This window comes from Callorhinus ursinus, unplaced genomic scaffold (genome assembly GCF_003265705.2).
Source record: "Callorhinus ursinus isolate GAN/ISIS: 27379988/994484 unplaced genomic scaffold, GSC_fseal_2.0 scaffold21, whole genome shotgun sequence".
Lineage (NCBI taxonomy): Eukaryota > Metazoa > Chordata > Mammalia > Carnivora > Otariidae > Callorhinus > Callorhinus ursinus.
The window spans coordinates 11,029,483-11,042,338 of NW_027397083.1; the positions used below are offsets into that span (position 1 = coordinate 11,029,483).

General features: G+C 38.1%; 1 pseudogene; it reads right to left on the reverse strand.

Moving 5' to 3' along the window:
• Positions 1 to 9,420: 9,420 nt before the first annotated feature.
• On the reverse strand, positions 9,421 to 10,845 carry LOC112829676 (dnaJ homolog subfamily A member 1 pseudogene; annotated as a pseudogene).
• Between the last annotated feature and the right edge of the window lie 2,011 nt (positions 10,846 to 12,856).

The following is a 12,856-nucleotide window of genomic DNA, read 5'->3' on the forward strand; positions in this document are numbered from 1 at the left end:
TTTGTTCTTTTTTTGTATCACTTATCATTACTTTGAATTAGCTGATATATTTATTCATCCAAAAGTGCCTCCTGCTCATCAGGGAGGCTGTCCATACATTTAGAGATAAAAATATTTTGGAAAATGTTTTTGGAATATTTACCATTAAAACTATCAGATCAGGGATGCCTGGGGGCTCAGTCAGTTAAGTGTCTGCCTTTGGTTCAGGTCATGATCCCAGGGTCCTGGGATCTTGCCCCACATTGGGCTCTCTTGTTCAGGAGCCTGCTTCTCCCTCTGCCTGCAGCTCCCCCTGCTTGTGCTCATTCATTCTCTGTCATTCTTTTTTATAAATAAATAAATAAAATCATTACAAAAAAAACTATCAGATCAATAATATGAAGGATTAGCTGTGTCTTGACCAAGATATAGGATGACATCAGCTTCCAGAACATACCTAATTTTAGTAACTATATATTGATTAAATATATATATATATAAATGTAGTACAAATATAAATATATATAGTTATATCATGAAAAATGTTTAGTATTTTAAAGAAGTATATTTTCCTCAATTTTTATAACTTTACTATTGTGCATAAATTAACTAATTGTAACATTGTTGAGTTCATTTCAATAGCTATTGCACACCTCAAATGCCAAACAAGGGAATAGGTCTTAGAATTTAAAAACAGGCTCATTTCCCTGATGTGCTCTTAGGGGAATAGGAGAAAAGTATTGATACAACTGCCAACTAATGATATGAACAGAGTGCTAAGAAAACATATATATTTATATACAAATTTTAGAAGACTGTGATTGTGGAGACCTTGATGATTAGGTATAATGAGAACTCTTAATTGCAGGCTTAAAAAGGACTTGCAGTTTTAAAAAAATAGTTCTCAATTTAGAATTTAGAATTTAAATAGGAACATCTATTTATATAAAACTCTATAAGTATATGTGAACTTATATTTTCAAAACATATTAATTGTGGTACAATTTCCCAGTAGTAGTCCAGAAATAATTATGATCTTTCATGAAAGAACTGATTCTTTTTGCAGGCTACATTCAGAACATCTTGGAACAATTGCCCTACTGCTCAAAACCAGAAAGTATCTTGAATTATTTATTGCAGGTTGGCATCTTCGCTGGTGTCTATAATGTACAGAGAAATGATCAAAGTACTTCACAACAGATAATTAACATTCTCTTGTTCTGTGTAATTCACAGAAGAAAAGATATTATTTATATTTTAAGTCTGTTTCACAAAATGTATTTTATGCGTACAAGGTGCCATTGTAGGAACATTCATGACCATAACGAGAGACATCTTAGGGCTTTGCTATTATTCTCACACAAAGGTTTCTTGGAAGAATCTATTTTATTTTTCTAGCTCTTTCAAAAGCAAAGAGTACCTGAGCAGTATGTCTGTATTTCTTCTATTGTTACACTTGTGTCTATAAGAGTTGACTAGAGCCCCTCTTTCTCCAAAATAATTAGATAATGAAAAGTTTCAGATAAGTTCACATTCCAAAGAACTGAAGCTTATATTTTTACCCATCGAACTATTTTAGAACTAATTTGAATGGGTAACACTTAAGATAAATATGGATCATAAATGCAATTTGAACTTTTCACTTTGTCTTTAAGCAAATAAGCTATTAAAATAAGAAATATAAGTAAAAATAAAATCAAGCACAAGGAAAATAATGATAATTGCAGCTATTTAGTAAAGCACTTCCTATGTGCCAGGCACTGAATTTGTGCTGTACATTTTTTCCCCATTTAATCCTCGTAACAACCTAGGACATATTTATCATGTTTGTCCCTTTTTGATAAGTTAGGAAACTGAGGCACAGAAAGTTATGCAGATGCCGATAATCATTTAGCTAACAAGGCCTCTGGTAAGAAATGCAGACACGTTCACACATCTGCACCCTTGTTAAATTCTCCCCCGTCCATTTACATTTTCCTTTTGCTAAGAATGTAATTTTTTAAAAAAGAAATAACGAAAGAATGTAATTAAGACCATGCTTTCATGTTCAGATTGTCAACATGTCATTCTGCACACTGCCTCATTTTAGCTGTGCCGTTTTGGACAGATTATTTACTCTTTCTCTGCCTCAGTTCTTCCCACAAAATAGGATTAGTAAAAGGAACATACTACAGAGGACAGTTAAATGGGCTAACAGAGGTTAAACAGTTCATGGCATAAAGAATTAGTAAGTGGAGGATAACATTTTTCACTTAAGGAATGTTTATTTTTTTAAAGATTTTATTTATTTATGAGAGAGAGAGAGCAGAAGTGAGAGGGAGCAGCAGAGGGAAAAGGAGAAGCAGACTCACCTCTGAGCAGGGAGCCCCATGCTGGGCTCAATCCCAGGACCCTGAAATCATGACCTGAGCCAGAGGCAGATACTTAAACAACTGAGCCACCCAGGCGCCCCAGGAAATGTTTATTGAGCACCAACAAAGCACCTTGCTTATTACCAGAATCTCTCCTGTCTTTCTGCTACTAAAATCACTACTGTGTATTTATTAATGACCTATATTCTTTCTGCGCATTTTGATGCTTCTATCTGTACTTATCATGTATTCAACAAAAATCTCCTGAGCACTTAATACATGCTAGCTGCTAGGTACTGAAAGATTAGAGATATGTGTGTCCAAACCTACTATTAGGATATAGCTGGTCATGTCTGGCATACTGATGGAGTAAATCTAATTCACATCAATTTGTATGAGGTGAGAACATATCTTAAAGGAAAAATAATAACTAAAACCCACTGAGTGTTTCATAATGCCCACTTTAAATGCTGCTCATATAATCATGCTAGCCAATTTAATGGTACCATTGGTGGTACCATTATAATATTGATTTTAGGAATATGGAATGTGAGGCCCATGGAAATTGAGTAACTTGGCAAAGATCACTCAACAATTATGTTGTGGAGCCAGTGTTGAAATACAGTCAATAAGGCTGAGAACCAACACTCTGAACTGCAATCCCATATAATTTTGGACCCGGAACAATATGTCATAATCCAGGGTTGAAAAAAAACTTTTTTGTATAGCATGGATAATTACTTCTTTCACTATCAACAGCCCATAGACTTCTGCTGAGTTCTAGCGAGAGTGGAGTATGAGTAAAAGCAACAATTTTTTTTTTCTGAAAACTTTATAAGACTGGCATTCAAGGAGCAATTCGATGTTGCCCCTTTAATGAAATGTAGAAGCAAAATCAGAGGCGTATTCTACTTTCCCAATACCACGGAATACCACTCAAACTTGACACCTAGAAGCTATCTATTGTTGTGGGGTCTGGCTGGAGAGCAATACATGGAACATAGAGCAACAATGTCTAACATAGAGAGTGGCAGAGGGCTTGGGCCAATTCACCAACAGTGCCCAGGGTGGGGGAACTACTGCCCAAACAGAGAAGCATTGGTGTCAGATACGTCATAAGAATCTGTGGTGATGTATGAAAATTCAGCAGAGTCAATAGATGGTGTGGTACACAGGGAAAAAGGATCAAAGCCACACAAGCAAACAACAAATAAATTAGGCCTCATGGTAACTCAAGTGAGCCAGAAGTGTTAATGAGCTCTTGTGTAATATCCACCAGGAGTCTCAGAAATCCTGGAGGGATTATTTCAGCAAGCAGAAGAGCCATTGCAATATGGATGATGACTGTCATTATTTTGCTGATTCCACTTACGTCTTGGTGTGCCTCTGTATATATTGAGATTCCCTAAGTCAGGTATGGTCTCTGCTCTTGAGAAATCCATGGTCTTAGGGCACCTGGGTGGCTCAGTCTTTAAGCATCTGCCTTCGGTTTAGGTCATGATCCCAGGGTTCTGGGATCGAGCCCTGCATCTGGCTCCCTGCTCGGTGGGAGGCCTGCTTCTCCCTCTCCCACTCCCCCTGCTTGTGTTCACTCTCTTGCCGTGTCTCTCTCTGTCAAATAAATAAATAAAATCTTAAAAAAAAAATCCATGGTCTCTTAAGTGAAACAGACATGCAAATACTTCCTTAAAACATGGCTCCTATGATTGAGTTCTACACAAAGTTCACTTGGAACTCAATCAGTGAGGAAGATAATGAACTCCACACTCTCAACACTCCACCTTGTTCTTCTGAGTCCATCTCCCCAAAATTTCCTTTTATTATTACTCTGATTGCCATTATATACATTAAGCTTAAATCTTAGTTCATGATGGCAAGTTCATTCTACTAATGACCATTTGCTTACTCTGTCATTCTATGCCATGCAGGAACACACAGCAAATGAAATTCATATAGTCAGTTTAAAAAGGGTGTAGTAGTTGTGATCTATAAAAGTCACCACAAACACTGAATCAGTGAATGCTGAATCATTTATGCTAGGGAAAATACGGGGTTAGGTTCCTGTGAGGCTCTTGTCACATTTTCATCAACCAATTAAGATGTAACTTTATTTTGTTTGTGTTTCCGTTTAAAGACCTTTATTTAATATATAGTTGACTCTTTAACATTGAACCCAGAGCCAAGGGTACTATAACTCATACCTGAACAAAATGGATGTACTTATTTTGTCTATAAGGCACATCACAGACATTCTGTGCTTAGGAACACTAGCCAGCCCTTTAGTACGACATAGGAGGGCCACTTTAAACAACAAAATTACCAAGAGAAAGCACAAACAAGCAAAACATGTGGCAGTAAATAAACTGCAAAAAAGGACACTTGTTTAAGTAGGAGAGCTGAAACAAGAGGGCAGAGTGTGGCCTGTTTGACCTCAGCTGGAAATGCATGCCCCCAGAGACAACTCAAAAGTTTCCTTACTCTGTGCATTCTTGCGAGTAACTTGAAAGTATATCATGTGTTCATTGGGGGGGTGGGGTTCCACGTGAATCCTAGCGAGTGGATGAATTTGCAAATATAGAAATCATGAATAATGAGGATCTAACATTGGGCAAATAACATCATATAATTGATTTCCATAAAATCTTTTTCACTTAAAACGTGACTCTAATTGGGACCTTAATAATTAAAATCGAATATATTTTAATCCATTAAATGAGATTCTTTGCCTACAGCTGATAATACATTAGAAAACACATAAAACTCTTAAAAATCTCTTGCTTATCACGATGTAATAATCACTCACATCTTCCCTAATATTTTATAATTAAGTGCACATGCATTTTTATGTATAAATTATACATATAAACTATACATATAAAATTTTATATATAAAATTATATATATGTATATATAAAATATATAAATATTCATGGCCAACCTAGGAATTTGGTACTTTTATCAAAAGGAAAGCATACTCAGTCCTCTTCTGAGGGAACTGCCCCCAAAAGCTTTTTTTCTGAACAAAGTACAATAACCTATCATGTTCAACTAGTGAATTTGAAGCTATTCTGGCCAAAATTGATTATGGGAAGAATAGGTTTGTGAGTCAAAGGCAACCTGTTTAGACAGATCATAATAAAGCCAATAGCCTTTGAGATGGCTTGGTACAAAACTGTCTCTAATGAGGATGGTCCATATTGCATGGTGATAAACTTACCTAGCCATATGATATATCTTGGCAATATTAATATTAGGTATTAATGATAAGAACACTGATTTCATCCTATATGATGTTTAATTATTTTTCTATTTCTCTCTCAGCTACCTCATTCTAGTTTTAAAACTGCAGAACCTGGGCTATTATAAAATTGCTAACACAGTTTCCCGTACCATGACATTTCACCACACAGCCTTATACTAAACTCCCATCATCAAAGAGAAACCATGTCTGTCTGTTTTTGGCAACAGGAACATAGTTGATTATCGCCAAGGCAATTGAGACTCAAAGCATTTGAATGAATTGGCTAAGGTCACACAGGCAGAGGTGACATTAGCCACAAACCTAATATCCCGACTTACAGGATTTCTGCTCATGCATATCACACAACAGTTACTTACCCTATCAAGATGACAATTTCAGGACATGCTCCACCTAGCTTCAGTGACAGATTAAAATTCCTTGCATGTAGAAAATCCACTCCAGAAGAGGAACTCAATTTTACTCTTAGATATGGACACTGAACATAAATTATTTTATCTTCATCTATAATTTTATTGAATTTATCTTGTTCATCTAATCCTTTTTAATAGACAACTGTTAAATCAAAAGAGATTTAGCATACTGGACCTCACTTGTGGGAGAAGAGGCCCTCGGTCTACAAGTGAAAGATAAAATATTCAGAGATAAAAGGAAAACTCATCTTCACCCTCAGGCTTACTAAGTAAAACCTTACAAGGACAAAACACTTGACTTGATATTAATCAAGAACCAGCCTCCCTAGGCAGGAGAGACCTGAACAGGTTGGACTCATGACATGATGCTTGTGAAGTGTCTCGAAATGCTGTCACCCCTGCTGAGACTCCTGATGCTGCCCCTTCTAATGCCAGACCTACTGTCTCTCCATGTTACCCTCTTGTTCACGCCACTTCCGGCTCATGGCCAATGAGCCAAGGAACGCGCTCATAATCTACCTGTTCCAGGGGAATAAAAGCATTTTTAGCAACCAAATTATGGAATGCTAGGGCTAAAGATCAGTAATCATGATTGATTACACTCTAGCTCTTGCTTCCAGAAAGGGGAATCCAATAAAAATAGAAAGCCATGAATTAGGAGCTAATAGAAAGTCATTCTCTAATTGTTAACATAAAAGAAAAATTGAAGATCTATGTAATATTGGAGCCTGGCATCATATTTTAATGGTGGTCATCATTATATAGCTATTCATGAACTAGACTAGAATGAGAAATAGAAAAACGCATCTTATTTCAGATGGGTAAATATGTTTTTAATTGGTTTTTGCAACTTATTGATTTATACACATAGAGATGTCCATATTGTATTAACAAACATTTCTGAAATTTCCTTAACTTCATTTCCTTAATATTTGCTATTTATACTGTTATTGAAAAATAAACACTGCAATTATTTTGTGCATATATTTATTATTTAATTTACTCACTCAGCCATCCTAGTTGTCAAATTGAAACCAATTATTTAGAGTTATATATTTAGCACCTATTGTGGGATGTACACTGTACAAGACATTAATAATACAATGATGAACAAGATAGACACCACCCTGCTATTGAAGAAGCTACCATTTAGAGGAAGGCGAATAGGATTCTTAGAAGAATGTATAGGGAATATATAGTATTAAGCATAGTGATAGATGTAAATAAAAGCTATATGAGATCACCTAAGAGGCATAAATTTAGTTTTTTGAGAAATTGAAGCTTTCCTAGAAGAGGAGAAAATTCATCACTAAACCCGGGCCAACGAAACAATTTGCCTAAGTGAAGAAATGGGGTGAGGAAGTACCAGGAACAGGGCTACTGGTGTGCACAAATACCAACAGCTGGGAGTAGGGTACATTCAGAGGAACTGCAAGTTCTTGCAATTGGTTGGTGCACAGAATGATAAAGTGAGAGGAATGTGGATAAAAGTAAAAGTGGGGAGAGAGGTTGCTGGGGGAGGAGGCTGGAGAGGACATGAGTGAATTTATCAGCACTAGGGTGTTTGCTCTTTGCCCGGTGAGCCATGGAAAAGCAAGAAGGGGTTTTAAGTAGGGGAGGAAGATGCCTAGATTTGATCTTTAGGGTAATCATTCTGGTTTCAAATGTAGAATGGGCTGGAGAGTGGCAATGCTAGAAGTAATTATGTTAGAAGGAAGTTGGAGAATGTATTGGGGAAGCCTGAGCCAAGCTAGTAGCAATGGAGATGAAGGGAGGGAGACATTATTTGAGAAATACTGAGGATAACAGTATTTATCTAGGTGGCTTAGTTCGTTAAGCAACTGACTCTTCGTTTTGTTTCAGGTCATGGTCTCAGGGTGTGACATCAAGCCCTGTGTAGTACTCTGCAGGGTACTACAGGCATGTAGTACTCCAGTGCAGGCATGGAGTCTTCCTTAAAATTCTCTCTCTCCCTCTCCCTTTGCCCCTCCCCCACTCTCTCTCTCTCTCTCAAAAAAAAAAAAAAAAGAAAAAGAAAGATACTTAGGAAACAGAATGAACAAAATTTGGTGATTGATTAGATTGGTTTGGTCTGGACTGTATTGGATGACTTAACCTTTTTGAACTTCAGTTTCCTTATTTGTAGAATCCATATAATAAAAGTATTATGTTGTGGGATTACTATGAAGGTAAAATGGGAAATACTGGACATTTCACATTCTATATCCAGAAAGAGTTATACTAACATAGCATCCAGTTGTCTAGTTTCAGCAAGTGGCTGGCACTCTCCTGTAAAGGAGAAAAATGCAGAGAGGAATGCATTGTAAAGGAAGATGGCTAGTTCTGTTTTACATTTCTTTATCTCTATTGTATTTATTCCTGTCCAATATCCAATACTTTGATGTCCTAACTGATCTTGCCAGGTCTTCTTTTGTACCTCCAAAATACTACCCAGATTACAGACAGAATTATTTTAAAACTAAATATCAGACCATGTTACTGCTTGGTTTTAAAATTGTTAAAAGGCTGGGGCACCTAGGTGGCTCAATTGGGCTCAGGTCATGATCCCAGGGTCCTGGGATTGAGCCCTGAGTCTGGCTCTCAGCGCAGTGGGGAACCTGCTTCTCCCTCTGCCCCTCGTCAACACTTGAGCTCTCTATCAAATAAATAAATAAAATCTTTAAAGAAAATTAAAAAAATTGTTAAAAGACCATCCTTAGGAACTTTTATATTTGTTTAGAATAAAATAATGCCTTAGGATAAGGCATTGCTATAAGGCCTTTCCAAACTCTGCAGCTTCATCTCAGAATGCTTTTCTCTCTGCTCTGTTTCCCACCATTCCAGTGTTCTTTCAGTCTTTCAAAGACTACATGATTCCTACTGCTCACGATTCCTAGGCCAATCAGAATTTTTGTGCTCTTTTATTTTTTAACATTTTTATCCTTCAGATTTCTCAACATTGACATTGAAAAGAATGCTTACTATATGCTAGATATTTTTTCTAAGCTCTTTATGAGATGCTTTATTTAATACTTACAAAACTCTATGTAATAGAGATAATTATTATCTCTATTTTAAATATGTAGAAACTGAGGCAGTGAATTTAAGTAACTTGTCCAATGTCATGCATGTGCTAAGAGATGGAGATTTTGAGGGAAAATAGGATATTTGCATAGTCTCAAAGTATCTTCTCCCAAGATATTTATTTTTTTTAAGAATTTATTTGGGGCACCTGGGTGGCTCAGTCATTAGGCATCTGCCTTCGGCTCAGGTCATGATCCCAGGGTCCTGGGATTGAGCCCCGCATCAGGCTCCCTGCTCCGCGGGAAGCCTGCTTCTCCCTCTCCCACTCCCCCCGCTTGTGTTCCTTCTCTTGCTTTGTCTTTTTCTGTCAAATAAATAAATAAAATCTTTTTTTTTTTGAGCTTTTATATTTGAGTTTATTCTTCATTTAAAACACTACTATAGTTGAATATTAAAACAAAAACAATAGCAAGTAGTGAGCTATGATTATAGTCCTTCACTCATTCACTACTGCATATAAAATGCCAGCAGTGTTTTTCACTGGCCCCATTAAGAGGTCTGACACTGAACACCACCCCTGGGATGATGTTCATCATCCTCATAGGCTTCCCCATTGTAATGGCGCCGTCTTTCCTGATTTGGATCAAAGTCCACCAGTTCTACCTGGTCCATTTCATCAGTCTCTTCTACTTCCTTCCTCTCAGGTAGGAGTTTTTCCAGCAAAGAAAGTTTATCAGGAGAGAGAAAGCCATTCTCAGGAAAGTTTACCTTAAATTCAATGATAAGGCGGCCCTTCTCATATGGTCTACGATAAATTGGCATGCCTTCATTTAGCACACACTTGAAATCTCCATGCTTGACAATTTGACCTGGGTGAGAGGTGATGACGATGGTTCGGTTGTCAAGAGTAGATATTGGCTTTTGAAAGCCACACAGTGCTTCAACTAGCTGTATGTCCATACACATGAAGAGGTCTTCTCCTCCCCGAGTAAAAACAGCGTGGTCCTTCTGATCTAAAACAATGATAATATCTCCTGGTTCCAGTCCTGGTTCTTGGTCTCCTTCACCATGGAATGTTATCTTCTGGCCGTCCTTCATGCCTTTGTCAATATGAACTTCTAGAATCTTCTTCTCTCGAACTATCTTCCTCCCATTGCAGCTTTTACATCTGTCTTTGGGACTGATCCGTTTCCCATGGCCCTGGCACTCCATGCACACAGACTGAATTTGCTGAACCATTCCAGGTCCTATCTGATGAATTCTTATTTGCATTCCAGTACCTCGGCAATTGGGACAACATTCGACTGCTCCTTTCTTACCACCTCGGCCTTCACATTTATCGCAAATCACATTCTTTAGCAGAGCTAGTTTTCGTGTTGCACCATTATATAAATCTTCTAAGGTTACTGAGAGCTGATGCACAACATTTTTACCTCTCCTTTCTCTCTGCATCCTTCCTCCTCCTCCAAAAAACATATCAAAGATGTCCATGGGGGAGCCAAAACCACCACCAGCTCCACCTTCTTTAATTGCCTGTTCTCCTCCTTTGTCATATAATTCCCTTTTCTTTGCGTCAGAGAGTACTTCGTAAGCTTGAGAAATCTGTTTAAACTTCTCTCCTTCATTTGGATTCTTATCAGGGTGGTACTTCAAGGCCAGTTTCCTGTAGGCCTTTTTCAATTCCTCTTGGGTGGCATTGGGTTTGACCCCCAAAACATCACAGTAAGTGGTTTCTTTCACCATTTTCTACAGCCGGTGAGAGGGCCGAGGCCGGTGTGGGGGAGCGGGAAGGGGCGCGTTGCTGGGCGCAGCTCGGGCAGCCGCCGGCCGCTGCTCCGCGTCTCACCGAGCGTTCTGGAAAGTTCCCAATAAATAAAATCTTTAAAAAAAAGAATTTATTTATTTGAAAGAGAGAGAGAGCACAAATTGGAGGAGGGAAGGGAGAGGGGCAAAGGGAGAGGGAGAAGCAGACTCCTTGCTGAGCAGGGAGCCAAAAGTGGGGCTCGATCCCAGGATTCCATGATCATGATCTGAGCTGAAGGCAGACCCTTAACTGACTGAGCCACCCAGGTGCCCCATTCCCAAGATATTTATCAATAAAAAAGGGAATATAGAAGCTTTCAGTGGAGGAACCCAGAAAACAATACCTTGATATACCAAAAACTTGATACTAAATGATCAAGTTTAACATCATGAGTAGTAAGACATCTAATAATGATGTATTGAGAAGGACGAAACATCACATCTTTTGTATTCTTATTCAAACGTGTAATGCCAGTCTAATCATAAAAAGACATCAGACAAACACAAATTGTGGAATAAATTCTACAATATAATTGACCAGAGTCTTCAAAAACATCAACATCATTCATGAAATACAAGGAAAGCTGAGGGATTGTCACAGATTGGAGTGGACTAAAGAGAAATAAAAATTAAATGCAGGGGCACCTGGGTGGCTCAGTCGTTAAACGTCTGCCTTTGGCTCAGGTCATGATCCCAGGGTCCTGGGATCGAGCCCCACATCGGGCTCCCTGCTCATGCAGGAAGCCTGCTTCTCCCTCTGCCTGCCGTTCCCCCTGCTTGTGCTCTCTCCCTCTCTCTCTCTCTCGCTCTCTCTGTGTGTCAAATAAATAAATAAAATCTTAAAAAAAAATTAAATGCAATGTGGGATCCTGAAACAACAAAGGAATTATTGGAAAGACCAGGGAATTTTGAATAAGATCTGTAGTTTAGACAGGAGCAGTACTATACCAACATTACCTTCTTAGTTTTGATCATTGCACTGCAGTTATATAAATGATAACATTAGGGCAAATGTAGGGAAGTGTTTGTAGGAACTCTCACTCTATTTTTGCAAAGTTTCCATAATCTAAAATTATGGGAATATTAAAAGGTGAGAGAGAGGAAATGAGGTCACAGGTCAGAGTAGAAGACCAATTAAGTGAAACCTTTTACATTGGACTCATAGATGTAACAGAAGCAGAAGGGTTCACATTGACAAACATTCCCTTTTTTAAACCTTAAGACATTTTATTTATTTATCTTTTTTTGTGACAGAAAATGTTTTTTATTTTTATTTTTTAAATTTCTTATTGTTATGTTAATCACCATACATTACATCATTAGTTTTTGATGTAGTGTTCCATGATTCATTGTTTGTGCATAACACCCAGTGCTCCATGCAATACATGCCCTCTTTAATACCCATCACCAGGCTAACCCGTCCTCCTACCTGCCTCCCCTCTTGAACCCTCAGTTTGTTTTTCAGAGTCCGTCGTCTCTCATGGTTCGTCTCCCCCTCCGATTTCCCCCCCTTCATTCTTCCCTCCTGCTATCTTCTTCTTTTTTTTTTTTCTTAACATATATTGCATTATTTGTTTCAGAGGTACAGACCTGTGATTCAACAGTCTTGCACAATTCACAGTGCTCACCATAACACATACCTTCCCCAATGTCTATCACCCAGCCACCCCATCCCTCCCATCCACCCCCCCCACTCCAGCAACCCTCAGTTTGTTTCCTGAGATTAAGAATTCCTCATATCAGTGAGGTAAATGGAACAAATAATCCTAAAATTTGTATGGAACCAGAAAAGACCCCGAATAGCCAGAGGAATGTTGAAAAAGAAAAGCAAAACTGGTAGCATCATAATTCCAGACTTCCAGCTCTATTACAAAGCTGTAATCATCAAGACAGTATGGTACTGGCACAAAAACAGACACATCGATCAATGGAACAGAATAGAGAGCCCAGAAATGGACCCTCAACTCTATGGTCAACTAATCTTCGACAAAGCAGGAAAGAACGTCCAATGGATAAAAGACAGTCTC